At 33.8% G+C, this 7336-nt stretch overlaps 1 long non-coding RNA gene across 1 annotated transcript; it reads right to left on the reverse strand.

Annotated features, from left to right (window-relative positions):
- Positions 1–3047: 3047 nt before the first annotated feature.
- Positions 3048–4207, reverse strand: LOC131737605 (uncharacterized). The gene is made up of 3 exons (XR_009329264.1): positions 4068–4207; positions 3738–3849; positions 3048–3658 (listed from the first exon to the last, which is right to left on the reverse strand). It is a non-coding gene; the product is annotated as an uncharacterized LOC131737605 (long non-coding RNA).
- Positions 4208–7336: the final 3129 nt, after the last annotated feature.

The raw sequence follows: 7336 nt of genomic DNA on the forward strand, positions 1-7336 counted from the left end.
CAATCGATAACTTGATGACCTATGATTAATATTATGATTATTTATTATTATTATTATTATTATTATTTACCGGCTGCCTTTATCCAAGGAGCTGTTTTCATACTAAATAAAAGCAAATACAATTGTATCTCCCAGCTCAACACCCCAAAACACCCAATCTATTTATTCATTATTGCTTATTATGTGTTTATTTTGCTTCAGTCTCACATAACTCTTAAGATATTTAAATAGGTAGACTATAGTATTTGTAATGTTGGATTGATACATTAAGGTTTAGGCTTTTATTTGAATATGAACAGAAAGAAACAATATGAAACAATATGAATAATGTATAAAGACAGCAAATATCTGAACCTGCTTCTGAACATGATAAATCTATACCTTATTTTTAACAGTAAAACATAAGCAAATAGTAAAAGAGAAACCTCCTGTATTCCTATACTGTACATGTTTGATATGCATCAAATAAAAATAACCATGACCCCACGTTACATAAGATTCTTTGGTACCGACTGGTGTCAAAGAAACCTTTTCTTTCATAATAATACATCACAAAGTACCATTTGTAACACTTTGGGAAGTTTAAACAGACAGTAGACTACAATCTACTGTTATTATTCAAATATACACATAACTCTTCTCCTTGTTTCCCTCTTTATTTTTGTGGCTCTGGCATAGGACCAGTAAGTGGCATATAATCAGAATATGGTATGTGTACCGCAACTTGACCTGTGTAACATCAGAAAATGGGACGCTGTCCTTGCTTTGATTGCCTACTGCATAAGTCACTAAGAACAAGCCAAATTATAGTTCATCTCCCAAATCCTAGATGTTTACAATGTAACCCTATTTGTTGCTCATCAGTTAAACTCACATACATTTGATGAATAGTGAAATATTATATAAAAATTACTTTAAGGGACCAATTTGCTTGTTTTCTGAGCTAAAATCATTTACACATACCCAGGTCAAGCGCAGTACAAGGTGGACCATTTTTAAACACCTACCCCCAAAATAACACCGACCCGGTGTTACAAACCTACCAACATAACAATTTGGGGGGAATATGAAGTTAAACAAATCTACGCATCAATCCATTATTAAAAAATTAAAGTATGTATAACTTAAAGTATGGATATTTTTAACACAACCTTTGGGGCAACCTGTCATATTCTGACATTCACAATGCTGGGGAGCATTTAATTATTTTGTATATGAATAAATTCAATTTAATGAGAGCTCAACAATAAAGAGTGTATACAATATTTTAAAGAAATAAGGCATTCTGGGCGTATAGATATCTGCGTTTATCATGTAAATAAGGATGTATTTATTTATGTTATTATTGACACCTAAGGTTCAAACCTGTATATCCACATGCATTAAAAAAATAAAACATAACACCTGGAACACATTGTAAAAGCATATTGTAATTATGTTCAGTAAAATAACACATTGAAAACGTATCTATAAAGGAGGAGTTTCTAATTTAAGGTACATGATGACTGCACCTATCATCTCACAAATACCAGGGTTTGTTCATGATTCTTAAATACACAAAGTAAAAATAATGCACTTGTGTTTTTTGGGTGTATATAGAGCGTACCAAATGTTGTAAAACATGTACCTCAAGAAAATAAATCCACAATAAAGTATTGGAGACTGACCCCATTTCTTTGGAAAGATATAGGCAGGTTCACCAGACCACTCCCCTGAAGAAAGGGATGTCCCTCATTTCAGAAAAGATCTTTGGTTAGAGCTGGGGCTCTCTCTAAAAAGCTGTTCCGTGCCTTTTTCAGGGAATCTAAATACATTACAAAAACCGTAGGCCTTATTCTTTAGTGGAATGCTATACTTTACTTATATTTTCTTTACTCTATATTTAACATGTTTAGAACATGTTAAACTCTGTTCTGTTTTATTCAGTTATATTCAATTCAATAAGCTTTTATTGGTATGACGAGAATAAACAAGAATTGCAAAAGCAAATACATATACCTGTTTGTTTGTTTATAGTTAAACGTCGGCTTAGTTATTTCTATTTTCTTTACACGGTATTACATGCAAAAAATATTCTCGTATTTTGTTAATGTTCATGCGGTATATTTTTAAAATGTCTTTCATTTTAGCATTTTTTATTTTATTTGCTTCAGGATAAAAATTTAGCTAAGGATAACATTGTAGCTTTTTAAAAAAAAATAAAAAACATACAAACAAACATGATTAAACAGTTTTTGTTTATAGAATTGTTTCCAGGTTTTAATCTTAACGAAAATAAACAATCTCCTTAATGATAATGTTTATTTCCTCCAAATAACCCCTTCAGTTGTATTTATTTAATTTAACCCAAAACTCTAATATACCTATTTGGAAGGCTCTGCGTCTCTTAGGCTCTGAAACAGCCCCGCACAGATACCGGCCATTTTGGCTCAATGACCTTTGCGCCTTCTGCCTTTCTGGCTATTTTAGACCAGATGTATTCTCCAGTAGCCTGTAAAAAGGGCTGGAGACCCTTCTGGTCAAATGCTGTGTTAACTCATTAGAGTGAATCCTCCGTGTCTCCCTTCACTCCTTTGGGCCCAGACAGGATAGCCTTATCTGATAAAGCCATGCATTCTAAAAACCTCCTTTGACTTCCCCTCACCCATGTGTTGTTCTACCTTGCCTCCATGCTGGGCCTGTGAGCTAGGGCCCTGGGACATCCCTATGATGGGAATACATGAGGACAAAATAAGACCAAGTTTTTGTGCAGTACTTCAAATAAACATTACCATTAAAATGTAAGGATGTAGTTAATGCATACCCTATAAGGAACCTTTCAAATATTTATTGGAAGTATACATGACTTCAAGGCAATATTGCATTTTTTATTCAACCAAAATACAGAAATGCACATAGGTTAATATGCATTAAAACACACAAACACTTGCACACACCCTTTATTTAGGATATATATATATAAAGGGGTCATAACATCTGGATGTGCAAACATTAGTTTTAATCAAATTAAAAAACATAACAATGTACAATGCTCCTATAGTTTTAAAAAAAAATCTAAACAGTAAAACGTATTAATGATAAAGCAAACAAATTAGACAAACTAAAACCCTAATTATTTTGATCAATATTTTCAAATATAAAGTTGTCACATTTTAAAGCAGTATAGTTCAACATGTACATGTAGCATCTATGGAAATTACATTTAGGAATAATATTGTGAACAAGAAGTGTTTATTGATGCAGTCAATGGCAATTAGGGATTGTATTTATATTAGGTATCACAGAGAGATGAGTTCTACGCAATGCCATAGATTGTGGCTTTCAACACAGTATTGTATATCAGCCCTTCATTACTGCAAATATAATAAACATTTTACAAAAAGCACGAGGCAGAACGGCTCAATAGATTCTCTCAGTTGTGTTGTTCAGTCCTGGACTGTTGTGTCCTTTCCTTTCATGTTCCTCATTCAATCTGCTATATATTCAAAAGTGTTCAAATTACATGGTAGTCTTCCAGTTGTTTTAAACCTGTACACAGTAATGTGTTACCCTGATTTTCCATAAGGAGGCCAGCAATCTCCAGTCTTTCTGCTCTTATAGATGCTGGGCTGGTTTCCACCTGATCAATTGATCCACTTGTAAGGTACTGTTCTGCAAACTTAAAAACAAAGCAAAGATGTAATGTAAAAATTAAACACAAAAAGATACAATTTAAGATAGTAATGTTAGCTTTTTACATTTAATATTAGAACACCACAACTGCTGCCATCCATCTGAAGTTGGTGTTTGAAAGTCTGCAATTTCCAAACCGTCTTGTTTCCTGTGTCCACATTAGCTCTCATGAAACTCCTAGAAACAGACAGTTTTTTAGAATTCTCATTGTAATGCCAACTCTACGGAGTGTACCTGCGCTCCTAACTCAGGTCTACAGCCTGTATTCAATTTCAAATTTCTGTAAACTGTGCATTTGAGATACTTCACAATAGTAAACTGAATCCATTTTTATTCTGCTTAAGATACATTTAAAAATATAACATATATAACACTCGTATAACACGTATACCAACCTCCAGTTTCTTAAAATTCCTCTGCTATACCTGTCCTCCTCGCCCAGTGGAGCAATCAGGACCACAGTATTTTCACACATTTTCACGATCTGCAAAATACCGTATTTTATAATGGTAGCAGCAGCAGTTGTGGCCGTGTTAGTGAGAATAATTTAAATCTGTTAAGTTAGTAGATTCTTTTAATATTGTTTATTTACAATAATCTTGAATATTCACTTAACCATATATAAAGATAAAGTAGTTTTGTAATACCTAGACATAACATTTTGGAAATATTAGTTGTAACCAAAACACAATTTAAGCAAAACAGAAAATGTAGATAACGATGAAAATGTGTCTGTTGAATATTGGCCCTGTCCACACTATGCCTTTATTATTATTATTATTATTATTATTATTATTATTATTATTATTATTATTATTATTATTATTTATTTCTTAGCAGACGCCCTTATCCAGGGCGACTTACAATCGTAAGCAAATACATTTCAAGTGTTACAATACAAGTAATACAATAAAGAGCAAGAAATACAATAACTTTTGTTCAAACAAAGTACAAGTGTGACAAACCACAATTCAATAATACAGCAGATAATAGTGATAGTTACATCAGGATATGATTAAATAGTGATAGTTACATCAGGATGTGATTAAATAGTGATAGTTACATCAGGATATGATTAAATAGTGATAGTTACATCAGGATGTGATTAAATACAAAGTACTACAGGTTAAACACTTGGCAGATTACAGTATTCTGAAGTACAGGATTAAATGCAGAGAACTCAGTCCGCTGTGGCCAGTCCCGCCTGTGGTAGTGCGCCTTGGTGTCCCTGCTGTCCCAAAGGCAAAGATAGCAGGGAAACTTGGTAAAACCGCCTTGGAGACCCATCAGGAATGCCACCATTTTGAAGTCTCCTATGACCTTGATGCCATCTCAGAAAAATGCAGATATGTATCCACTTAGGCAGCTGGAACTAAACTGAACTGGTGGGCTTAAGGCCCCTGTATTTATACTACTATTTATATTACTGGAAAGTTCTAGAAGTTACTCCAAGTTTACTCAGCACTGAATCTCTCTGGAATGTTCTGGAAAATAGGTAAATTTCAAAATATCACTGTCCTGGTCACAAAAATAAAGTTTGTGGGGAATAATAGCCATTTTCTATACTTTTGAGGCATAAGCAATTAGGAAATAACACTTACTACCCAGGAACCAAAAAAAAAAAAAAAATTGTTACACAGTGTTATTAAACAGAATAAGCTCAATTTGTTTAAAGGGACTTCACCTGATTAAAAATAAAACCTGAAAACTTCAAGCCCTACTTGTGTGTGTGTGTGTGTGTGTGTGTGTGTGTGTGTGTGTGTGTGTGTTCGGATTTACTTTTTCCGCAATACTTGTTATATTTCATTTATGCAATATGGACCTCTGTTAATATGGGGCATAACACATTATTTTAAAATAAAAGTACAGTGCATGGTGGGATACTATCGTATTCATTTCCACGGTTCGTTGCGCTGCTGGGAATTGTAACTGAACTATTTTAATGGTGTGTGGACGCATTAAGCCTGACATTTACCTATTTTCTTTGAGAACAGCTTATATATTACATGATTAGTACTCACATTTCTGACAGATTTGAATGGTCCATTTAATTATTATTTGTTTATTTAGCAGACGCCTTTATCCAAGGCGACTTACAGAGACTCGGGTGTGTGAACTATGCATCAGCTGCAGAGTCACTTACAACTACGTCTCACCCGAAAGACGGAGCACAAGGAGGTTAAGTGACTTGCTCGGGGTCACACAATGAGTCAGTGGCTGAGGTGGTATTTGAACCGGGGATCTCCTGGTTACAAGCCCTTTCTTTAACCACTGGACCACACAGCCTCCTAATATTGATGTGCCGATAACTGCAGTCATGCAGTAGACCTTTTTCTGGTGAAAGAAAAGATGTTTTACTCCTAATGTAATATAAAGTTACCTGAACAAATTGCCAAGAATGAATAAACGTTTGTAATAAATGCAGATACACAATGAAAGGTGTGGATACTTTAGTTCACACAAATGGGTAATTCATTTGTGCAGATCTGTATTCCACTGTAATGTCAAAATTAAAACTGATTAATTATGATAAATATTGAGAATTTAAGCAAGCTCAGATTCATTTAAATAAATAACATATACTTACCTTTAGTGTGTTTGTTAATACATGGAGGTATGAATCAATCACCTAATGTTACACACACACACACAGAAGGTATTTTATCAGTATTATGATGTCATGAAAAAGGGCTGTTCAAATGGTTTGAATTAGATATTTCCTCGCCTCATCTGACAACCAGGCGGATTCTTTCAGAGTTTCAGATGAAGTGTCATCCAGCTTGTAAGGACCGACAACAGCTTCAATTTGTCCAACAGCCTTTTGACACCACAGTTGCACTACTGAGAAGATTGAACAGTATGCAAGATGCAGAATGTTAAATCCAAGGATGTGATTAATATTGAAGAGAACAAATAAGAAATTACCTAAACATTTAAAATTATTATTTTTCAAATAAAGTAGTGTTATTAAATTCATTTTATAGTAATAGACAGATGTGAATTTTACTTGTTACATTTTTGGTGTTCCATTATGGAGGGTTCCATTGGGAGAAGTAACTCCTGTCCCATGGAGCCAGTACCTAATGCTAAGACCAGTACACACACTAACAAGTGATATAATCCATTTAATTACCATAAATGAATGCAAAAATTAACAATGTTAGTAATTCAAAGTAACTTTTACTGATTTTTAGTTTTCACGGGACTACCCGTACTCGAGGACCCGAGACCTGAACAGGTTTTTGGGTAGAAGATTGTCATGCAACACTAGGGTGGGGTGGGGTTGGTTTTATTCATTTTAAATGTAGCACTGTAGCACACCTCAGTAATACACAAAGAAGCTATTACTATTACACAAAGATGATCACGTTGTCTCACATTGCTGGGACTGTGTTATTCTGAAACAACATTTTCATTTTGTACACTAAAAGTAAAGTGCAAATATTTAGTTTTATATTGGAAGAACTTTTATTGCATTCGCACTTTTGTTAAGCCTATAATAAAATTATGCATTTACTAGATTGGCTTTAGTTAATTTACTTTCAGGGAGCAAAGTTTTGTCTTTTCTCCTTTACACAAAATTAGATACCACAAATTAGTATAAATGGCTTTTTTGAAAAACAAGTGTTAGTAAAAAAAGATGTAGTCCTTTATGTAATGGTTC

The sequence above is a fragment of the Acipenser ruthenus genome, chromosome 7, assembly GCF_902713425.1.
Source record: "Acipenser ruthenus chromosome 7, fAciRut3.2 maternal haplotype, whole genome shotgun sequence".
NCBI classification, from domain to species: domain Eukaryota; kingdom Metazoa; phylum Chordata; class Actinopteri; order Acipenseriformes; family Acipenseridae; genus Acipenser; species Acipenser ruthenus.